Source organism: Clarias gariepinus, chromosome 28, assembly GCF_024256425.1.
Source record: "Clarias gariepinus isolate MV-2021 ecotype Netherlands chromosome 28, CGAR_prim_01v2, whole genome shotgun sequence".
Lineage (NCBI taxonomy): Eukaryota > Metazoa > Chordata > Actinopteri > Siluriformes > Clariidae > Clarias > Clarias gariepinus.
In genome coordinates this window covers 3,762,501-3,772,500 of record NC_071127.1, presented here as the reverse complement: position 1 = coordinate 3,772,500, position 10,000 = coordinate 3,762,501, and the positions used below count along the sequence as shown (strand labels likewise).

The window sequence follows — 10,000 nt, the reverse complement described above, 5'->3', positions numbered from 1 at the left end:
ATCAGTTTACATGGATGCTCAAAGCATTACAGCTGAATCGAACTTTTTAGTTTTTACACTTGTGTCCAATGTGAAAGTTTACAAAGTACAGTATTGTGCAAAGGTCTTAGGCACCGTGTGTTTTTTTTTTAGTACAAATTTTGTATCACATGTTAATTTTATAGCATAATTTGACATTTTATGACATTTATTTAGTTAGTACCAAAACATCTAATTTCCAGCTAAAAAAATAAAATAAATTGTAAAACAGCATATTTTTCAAAAGCTTTTGCATGTATAATGTTAGCCAGACATGGGGCAAACTTTTACAGAAAGAATATTCTAAAAAGTAGTATTGAACAAGTGATTGCATAACTACTGTATTAACTAATGGAACTGAATGGATCATCGAAGGTTTACAGCCACCCCCTTATCACTGACTTCCCAACGTACTGGTTTGCCTGAGGTGTTTAAATAATACAGTTTTATTCTGATTGGGCTATTTATTTCCCTTATAAGTGGCCTAACACAGAATTTGTACAATTTAGTCACATATTAATATTAATTGCAGGCTACTAAACTGGATTACTTAACATTAACCTGTAGCACATTTAGCCATTCAGAGCCTGGTTTGTGTGACAGTGTGTTTAAATTAACATGATTAAAACATGAGTTTTTGAATATTTAACACCAGTATCTCTCAAAGAAACAAAATAATTCTGTTCTCAGTCTCTCTCTCTCTCTGTTAGCAGTGTTGCTTCTCAAGGCTCAGTCCAACACCATCTTCTGTTTCAACTCCACTGTATCTTCTACCCATTGGTCACATTTTTAAGAAATGTGGTAGGGAGATGATATACAGCTTTTTCTGTCCATATAGTATGACTCTGCCTTTTGACGCTCTAATCTTACCAAGTGTCTATGTGAAATAAAAACTTGGTTATCCTTTATCTTTCTCAAAATAAATTTAAGCAATGAGCGAAATGTTCTCTTTAAAAGTTCAAAAACTACTCTTTTCATGTCTAAGAATTTTTCATTTTGTATTAATGGTTCCACAGTTTCACCATGCCTCCAGTTTATGAGGGGGTAATTTCTAACAGCACATTATCTTTTGAATCTCATATTACAAACATCTTCAGGTCATGTTTCTTCCATTTCTATCGCAATGCTCATCTCTGTAAACTGCCTCTATTCTCACCCATGCACCGCTCATCTCACAAGCACATAAGATCCCCATAAACCCCTTCTATTCAAAATTCTGCTGTCCATATCATAACTTGGATTCTGTACACACATCATGTCATCACCTCCCTTCAGCATCACTGGATCCCTATCAAATACCGCATGGAGTTTAAAATTCTCCTCCTCACTTTTAAAACTCTCTAAAATCTTTCTATACCTTACTTCTCAGAGCTTGTCCAGTTCCAAATCCCCTATTGTGGACTCTTTGCTCTTCCTCATCTAAGCTCCTCTTTACACCCCATGCCTTCCTGACCACTATGGGTTCTAGAGCCTTTAGCCACATTGCTCTCTGTTTCTACAATTCTCTCCCAGATGTCATCCATACTATATCACCTTTAGCCATATTTAAATCACAACTTAAGGCATTTCTATCGAGAAATAGATTTATCTGCTGTGCTTGTTATAAGTTTATCCTTTTTTTTCTCATTTGCTATAGGTTGTCAGCATGGGTGCTGGTGGCTCAGTGGTAGGTATTTCGCCTGCCATGCGAAAGACCCGGGTTCGATTCCCAGCCAGTGCCCAAACCCCCCAGCCACTGGATGCAGTGCCGGTCCTAAGCCTGGATAAAATGTGAGGGTTGTGTCAGAAAGGGCACCCAGTGTAAAACCTGTGCCAAGTTGTTGTGTGGACTGGGTATTCCGCTGTGGCGACCCCCTTCTGAGAGCAGCTGAAAGACCAACAGTTATAGGTTGTCAGCATGAGACTTAACCCCCAGCCTTTATAAAGTTTTTTAACAGGGGGCAAATCATCTACAAATTGTTACAATGTTATTAAACGAGAGAGAGAGAGAGAGAGAAAGATATTAACCACTTAGTAGTAGTTATCTTTTTTCAGCTCTATTAAAAAAACCTGATGATGTTGGCTTACATCAGAATAAGTGTTCAATTATTTTAACATCATCTTAAGTAAAAAAAAAAAGTGCTTTTGTCAAAGAGATTTGAAATATTAAAGAAATTTACACACATTTAAAAAAAAAATACTGAATTTAAATCGACAAAAATGTTTTGATGACTTAAATTGATTTTTTAGAAGTGGAAAAAGAGGGAAGAAGGAAAAGAGGAAAAGAGGAAAAACCTGTCATTTATATTAGGCTCATTACTGGAGATCAAGAGGAATAACCTCTATGTGTCTTGCTAATATTGTAAAATTATCAGTGATGGTGCTGTGTGAAAAAGCGGTGTTATTTTTTATTCTTAAATGGATTTATTAATAAAATTACAATTTCAAAAGAATGACATCATATTTGCTTCCAATATACAGTTACATTGGACAGTGTGAAAAATTCATGAAGCAAGTTAGTTTCTGGTGTCACTTCCATTATGGCATCTATAAACAGTCATTAATATGTTAACATATGTAATATAAACCTGTGATTTATATTTGTCAGAATTAACAAGCAATCACAATTTTAACAGCACCATGGTAAAACATTGAATTAATTAATTGAAGTTGTGAGGTAATTAATGAAAGAATGGAAAAGTAAATTAATGAGTTTTTCAATGAATGGGAAATGCAGCTTACTGCAGCACATCCATGCCCTCAGACCTGAACGTATGGAAATACAAATCCTTAACCTCATTCAGATGCACACCAAACAGTGAGCGTCTACATGACGTTTCTGTCTGTACTTCAGTGAGTTGAAGTGTTTATAGGCCCCGAAACCCTTTCATTACCTCTGCATGAAGAGCTCTCTTTTATTTCTGCCCAAACACTCAATACAGTCTGAAGACTGCTGCACCAACATACTGCTTAAAACTCAAGTTCTCAGAAATTGCTGTGATTTGTGGTCCTGCTGAAGGTTTCTTTATGTTCATTATTGTGTTTTTTTCTTTGTCAATGATTAATCATTTCTATTTTTCAAAAAAAAGATCACTGGAGCCAAATAAATTTCAACTTTACCCAATGGCCATGTTGTAACCATAACAACGCTCTTACCAGTCCTAGGAAGGATTATTTAATTAGATAGCCTAGCACATACTTTAGACTAGATCTAATCCTATCAGTATTGCAGATAATAATAATAATAATAATAATAATAATAATAATAAGAGCATTTGCTGTAGATTTTGAGGCAGACAATCAAAAGAACGTCTTGTGTTAATTCAGTGTATGCATTTCTAGTTTAAGTGGAATGTCCCAGAATGTATTGGTAAAAATCCCAACAATACGCATGCAACAATTTATATTAAAAATGCATTGGAATTCTAAAATAATGAAGAGGACAATTTTTTTTGTTCAACTTCTTTTTTTAAAGCTCATATTAATTCACTCAGCTTCCAAATTATAAACAGCTGCTTGATGTTAAAATTATTTAACTAAAAGCCATTTTTTTTGCATGTTTGTGTACTTGTAAAACAATCCTGTATTTCTCTTTTTTTCTGTAGATACAACTAAAAAACTTTTCTATTTCATGCAGAATAAAACTACCATGAATCTACATAAAACTTAAGGTTACACATTGTGAACTTACACATACTGTTATACTGTAACTAAGAAACCCTTTTCTTCTTATGATGATTGGGTAATCATCAAATTAATTAGGGTTAACAGTTGTCTCTTTATGTGAAAACATACATTTTAAAAAACACTACACTTAAGATTGTATTTGGTTGCTTCAAGCCAAACACACATTCCCACAAAATCTATCTTTGTCCTTGACGAAAGTGGTAAATACACTCATACCTGCACACACAAAGGAATGCCCTTTCATCACTGTCCCTCTTGGCATCAATCTGTGATCCTTATCAGGACCGCAGAGAGAGACATTCAGGTCCTGGCTTCGATAACGTCACTGTCAGCGTGTTAATGCATTGCCTAATGCTACTAGCTGTGCGAGAAATGACACTGACACAAGAATGATAAATAGCAAGAGAGAATAAGGGAAGGAAGGAAGGGGCCTACTGCAGGTCAATACTGCCACAGGTGAAATGGAGCCTGAAGAGGCAAAAATAAAAAATAAAAGCAACAGAATATAAAGAAGAAGTCTGTAGAGCTTTCTCATGTCATTTTCTGGAGCTGTAACACCTCAGTATTAATGTGATGATCGTTTGCATTGGAGTTCTTCCCACAGAACCAGAGAACCAGGACTACAGTTCTGTCATACAATCAAGCCAGAGATACAGTAGTTCATAGGGTTGGTTGAAAAAAGTCTAAGTTTAGTTCTCAGGAATGAAAGGAATAAAGAGAACTTCATCTGTGTAACACCTCATGTAAGGCTATTCCATTATTCTGGAAATGAGGTTTGGAAGTCGTGCTTTGGGAGCTAATTCGGTTTGTACTGTACCTACCGCACACTAAAAAGTGATTTTGTTGTGTACAATGTGGCCGTCACTGCACAGCCAAGATACTCCCAAGATGTTCTGTGGTTGTTCCTGGTTCGTTTTTTTTTTTTTTTGACAGATAATTTCATTCAGTAACACTGTGTTGGCCTGTGATTTGTTTTTAAAAGATGTAACTTCATTTGGAATGATTGTGTTTGTGGTCCTTACAAATGTGTGTAACATTTGTGTTGGATTAAGCTTGTGTCTGGTTCTTTCTGATAGATGTAGTTTAATTTAGTAACTCTGTCTTGGTGTGTGTGGCTCTTTCTGATGGACAAACTCCAACTTCTAGTCCTCCTCTGGGAGTGTGGTGTATTTCCGGGCTGCTGATCATAGCCATAATTTTCTCTAAATCTCCCACGAGGAAACTGGATGATCCATGCTGGTGTTAAAGGCGGAAATTGGTTCATACTGTTTCATATTTCAACATTTCAGCAATTCAATATCTGTCTTCAGACTGACATGTATGATCTCGTATCACATGCACTTGAATTGTGGACATCATCAGCTATTTTTACTCTTTTTTTTTTGTTGTTGCTGAAAGCGAACCACAAGCATACTGTCACTAGGATAATTATGGCAAACCAATAAACATTTTTTACATGGTATACATTATGGCAGTTATCCAAATCATTAACCCTAAATACTGCATATTTATTTATACCACCCTCTTTTTCTTTCATTCACTCTTGTGAAACACAATGTCTTTTGGAAAAAGAGTACTGGGAAAAGGCCTAGAGTAATTTGTTGAAATAGTACTCATTACGCATACCTCACTTTGTTAGCCAGACCCCTTTGTGCACAGCCCTTTAAAGAACATATTTTGGAATTATTATTAACTCTGAAACTCAATGTGATTAGGTAGAAGGTACATTTTAGGTTTATTTGGGTACGTTCTGATATCCCTACTTAAATTGCCTGGTAGAGACATCATCATCAGATCATCAGACATATCATACTTCTTGTATGAGGGGTAAGCACAGGGATAATCCAAGCACACATCAATTCCTATACTGTAGTTCTGTGGAAGAGTTTCTCCTGCTGCTTTCAGGCCATCCTGCAACCTTTTCCACATGGCTGCTTGATTCATTCCTAAACTCATTGTGTGCGAATTTCTATCTGTCTTTCATAATAAAACCAGGTGCGTGAACCACTATTAACAACATGTTCCCTACAGTATGTCAACTTGCTTACTGCAGCTTTAATAAAAAAACAAGCATTTAATGTAACCTTGTGTACTTTTACATCATATGTGTGCATTTTTAGATTTAATTTTAATGGCAATCTTTGTTTATGCTTTTAAATACATGTAAATAACCTAATTCTAGCGAATAATATTAGCCATAATCTCTAAAACTGAAAGTAATTCCAAACTCCAGCCATAAATCCTTACATTAACCCTTTACCCAAACCTTAATCACTACACTAAATGTAACATTAACCCCTAAGCCTAAAATTAAAATCTACCCCTGACAAAATCCTACCCCGAACATAAACCCTAACTCTAAACACAATCCCTAATCTAAGCCTCCCACAAACTAACCCTAACCTCAAAACCTAACCCATAACTCCAGCACTAACTCAAACTTTTAACTCAACCCCTAAACCTGACTCAACACTCACCAGGTGCCGTAACCTCTTACCCTAACCCTAACCCCCTAACTTTCTATTTAATGAAGATTCTATCCCCTAACCCTTAATCTAGTGCTCTAAACTTAAACTTTAACTCAAAGCAAACCCTAGTCCTGTCAAATAACAAAAATAACAGTGTCTTAATATTATGGAAAAGCCATCGTTGATGTATACACCTAAAACATTTATGCCAGTGTATTGATTCTATCTGTTTCTCTTTTTTCTTCATCTTTTGAGTCTCATGATTACTTCATTTGGCAATTTTTTTAAAGGGTAGAAACAGTTTTATTTTGTATGGAACTTATTATTTTAGTTGGTATAGAACTGCCCCCCCCCCACCCCCCCAGTAACTCAAACACACACACAGTCCTGTGTGTCTAAAACAACTTAGAATCCAGACCCCAGTGTGTATGAGTGAACTCACCTGATGACTTGTGTGTGTGAGAGAGAGAGAGAGAGAGAAAGAGAGAGAAAGAGAGAGAGAGCAGAATATATTTTCCATCTTTAAAATTTCCACTCTTTGTCCTCTTTTCTCTTGCACTTTCTTATTTCTCAGCTATAGCCTCTCTCACTCTTATGATCAACATCTTTATAAGGTTATTTATTCCTGATCTTTCTTTCACTCTCCCCCTTTATCAACATCAGTGAGTCTTCTGAAGTCTGAGATCAGCTCAGCATTGTTCGCTCCCTCTCAGTCTCTAAAACACACCATTTTACTCTATCACACTTCACTCATTCCTTACACTTTGCCTATCTTTAAACCTTCAGTAACAAACACATGGACGGCAGCATGCAGAAACCCAGCAGAGAGAGAGAGATAAAGAGAGAGAGAGAGAGAGAGAGAGAGATAAAGAGAGAGAGAGAGAGATAAAGAGAGAGAGAGAGAGAGAGAGAGAGATAAAGAGAGAGAGAGAGAGAGATAAAGAGAGGAAGAGAGGGAGATGAAGCTGAGAGTACTCACAGGAGGCAGCAGTGATGCTTCTTTAGAACAAACCGCTGAGCTCACACCAGCCACGAGAACAAAAACACCACAGAACAAGTGAGAGAAAGAAAGAGAAAACAGAGAGAGAGAGTGAGAGTGAGAAAAAGAGCGAGAGAGAAAGAGAGAGAGGGAGGAAAGAGTGCACAGCAAAAGCAGGGTGAAAAACAGAGGGAGAGGCGGAGAGAATCCTGGAGAATGAGAAGAAAAGCTGAGTGAGGAACTGCCTGAGTGTACAGGAATGAGAGAGAGAGAGAGAGAGAGAGAGAGAGAGAAGGGGGGGGGGCTTGAAGAGGTGGGATGAGATGAGGATATAAAGAGCAAGACACACACTCGCGAGTTCAGCGACTCACACACCGAGCTGCTGCACGATCTCATCTGACAGAGCGGAGACGAGGTCCGCCTACATGCTTCTCTCTCGCTCTCTCTCTCTCTCTCTCTCACACACACCACACACACACACACACACCACACACACACACTACACATTTTATCAGCTCCAGGCAAAGTTTCCCTCAGCAAATTTTTACCAAAAAAATCTTTTACAATTGTACACTAGTTCAGTTTTTACTATGGAATTCTGGCTCCTGATTGTTCACACGGTGTTGATTAGTTCTCTAGAACAGCTGCTCGAAACAAAGATGCTGGATTTGTTGTTAACACACTCATTACAGTTTCTATAGTAACAGCTCATTTAGAGACACAATACAGTAGCTACAGTAGCCAGACTATATATATACTGTATGGGTATTTATGTGTGTGTGTGTGTGTGTGTGTGTGTGTGTGTGTGTGTATCAAGCTTAAAGAAAAGGTGAAGTGAGGGCTGGAGTTTATTGTTTTTCCAGACAAAGTGTGAAAAACGGCCTGTGCTGAATGATTTATCATCTGAAGACCAAAAGCATTCAAATATAAACAGTTTAAAAGTTTTGGAGTGAAAAATACACAAAGAATGAAAGAGTGAGAGAGACAGAATTACAGTACAGTGGATAGATATTAAATTATATATCTAATATGTCTGGGAGAATGCAATTACCTCTCTCTCTCTCTCTCTCTCTCTCTCTCTCTCTCTGCCTGAGGCGTAACACATGGTACCGCGTTGGGGCACTACGTAGGAGGAGGTGCTGCTGTAGTGCTTTGTTTTGAACGTTGCTGATTGGACAACTGATCTGATCAAAGTTCAACAACTTACAGAAACTGTAAACACTCACCTTTAAAATCTCTGAGAAGAAGCAGAGCGGGCCCTGTCTACCTGCGCTTTTTCTTTCCTTTGTTCTGAAATTAAAATCGACATACTTCATCAGCAGAAGAGAAAGAAAGAGGTGAAATGGGATAGAGGATAAGAGGGGAGAAGGATGGAGAGGAAGTTCTGTTATCATCCTGAAAATAGCAAACATGGCCTGAAGAGCTTGTCGGAAACCGACAGCAGCAGCTCTCATGTCAAATCGCTTTCATCACATGCCATTAGTGCAGATACACAGTGAGAGAGAGAGAGAGAGAGAGAGGGAGAGAGAGAGAGAGGGAGGGAGAGAGAGAGAGAGAGAGGAAGAGGAAGAGAGAGAGAGAGAGAGAGAGAGAGAGAGGGAGAGAGAGAGAGAGAGAGAGAGAGGGGAAGAGGGAGAGAGAGAGGTAGGGAGAGAGAGAGGGAGGGAGAGAGAGGAAGAGGGAGAGAGAGATTATCGTTTAAATGACTACTTACTTACTTAAAAATAAAAAAACTCCATCATGTCATAGTTTACACTGTTTTTTTCCCTGGTGTATGTGGAGCATGCAGTGTACACATACATGTAAACAAGTTGTTACTATGGAAACCGTAACATAATGGGAAGCGGCACATGAATATAAATCTGTGCTACTGTCGAAGCTACTGTTATACTAGAGAATTTATCAACATCTTCTGACCAATCAAAGTGCAGTAATCAGTGATCAGTGAGATACCAGTGAGAGAAGAGCTGGACACTCTGTTCTGGCTATCTGTCCTCCTGTCTGTGTGTCTGACTGTCTGTCTCTCAGGAGTTTGTCTTTAAAAAACCTTCATTAATAATAAATAAATAAACTTCACTGTAAACCCTAATGCTCAAAGTAATTAAACATATTGAGTACTGTTAACTTCAATAACTACAATTAGTTCAAATTAATAGACCTTGATGAGTATTTCGAACTTTTTGGTATTTATCTGTTAGTACTTAAGTAACAGTAACTGGCATCTTAAAGTTCCACCAACTTAAAATCTTTTAGTCTAGCGATTTTGTGTCTGACATCATCAGGGCACTGGTGGCTCAGTGGTGCTGTAGGTGTTTCGCCAGCCATGTGAAAGGCCTGGGTTCGATTCCCAACAACTGGATGAAGTGCCTGTCCCATGTGCAGATAAAAGGGGAGGGTTGTGTCAGGAAGGGCATCTGGTGTAAAAGCTTGTGTCAAGATTGTGTGCAGACCGGATTGTCTGCTGTAGCGACCCATCGCCGGGAGCAGCTGAAGCACCAACAATAATTTATTTGAACAACTAAAAAAAATGATAATTGCTGATAAATAGTGTGAGTTAGGCTACTTAATAATGCCATTAAGGAATGGTTAATATGAATGAGTACAACAAACTCAAAAACTCATAGTTCCATTTTCTTAAAACTGGAAACATCATTACACTAACTGATTATCTCAAACTTTTTTAATTTCGCCAAATTATTCGGGTTTACAGTGTGGGGAAAAAATAGAAAAAAACTTGCCAAGAGGCCAAACTCTTCCTTATCTCCAGTGCCTGTGACCCTCCACCCCACCATAAACTCAAACCTCTTTTAAAGTCTTAGTTCATTTCTTCTCTTTATCTGAGGTTCAGTCGCTCTATAACATTTCATAG

The 10,000-nt window shown here is 37.8% G+C and overlaps 1 protein-coding gene across 3 annotated transcripts in view; it reads right to left on the bottom strand.

The window, feature by feature from the left end:
- Positions 1–7,372, bottom strand: part of LOC128515708 (RNA binding protein fox-1 homolog 3-like) — a 214,124-nt gene extending 206,752 nt beyond the window's left edge. For all 3 annotated transcript variants that reach the window (XM_053489838.1, XM_053489837.1, XM_053489840.1), the window contains exon 1: positions 7,132–7,372. The gene's annotated coding sequence lies outside the window, so the exon portion shown is untranslated. The remainder of the gene's footprint in view (positions 1–7,131) is intronic.
- Between the last annotated feature and the right edge of the window lie 2,628 nt (positions 7,373–10,000).